General features: G+C 32.4%; 1 protein-coding gene across 1 annotated transcript in view; it reads left to right on the top strand.

The window, feature by feature from the left end:
• TENM2 (teneurin transmembrane protein 2) overlaps positions 1–598 on the top strand; it is a 910,242-nt gene that overhangs the window by 378,417 nt on the left and 531,227 nt on the right. The window lies entirely within an intron of this gene.

Raw genomic sequence — 598 nt, forward strand, 5'->3', positions numbered from 1 at the left:
GTGCATTGTCCATTGTTCTGCACTGGCAAGGTGGGAAACAATGAAAGAATTTAGTAAAAAATTTTATTGTGTAAATCAAGCATGCTCTACACCAGCAATTTTCAACCTTTTTTCATCTTGTGGCACACCAAAATATATATTGTAATTTTTTGCCAATCTGACCCCCAAAAAGGTATAATTTTGATTGGTTTACAAAAATAATAATAATAGTAATGCCCACTCTTTTTGTTCCAAAGTGACTTTTTTAAAAACCAGATGCCTATACTTGTACATAAGGGTTTCTGTTACCAACAATTAACCAACCAGGTGCAACCTTATTATATGATGTGACCAATAAGATGAAACTGTTATATGACTTAAATATTTATGGTTCAAGACAGGGCACTCATGCCAGACCATTATTGCTATGTTGGGTATTGTCATTTTTTAAATTTGACGATCTAAGGAAAAAGAGGTCAGTGCCTCTAACTAAATAAGCAGGCATTGCATGTTTTAAAAATTCTTGCAGCACACTGGTTGAAAATCACTGCTCTACTCTATTGTAAGGACATTAAATTATTTTCTTCCATCACCAGAAATCATATATATATATATATAT

The sequence above is a fragment of the Myotis davidii genome, unplaced genomic scaffold (assembly GCF_000327345.1).
Source record: "Myotis davidii unplaced genomic scaffold, ASM32734v1 scaffold18, whole genome shotgun sequence".
NCBI lineage: Eukaryota > Metazoa > Chordata > Mammalia > Chiroptera > Vespertilionidae > Myotis > Myotis davidii.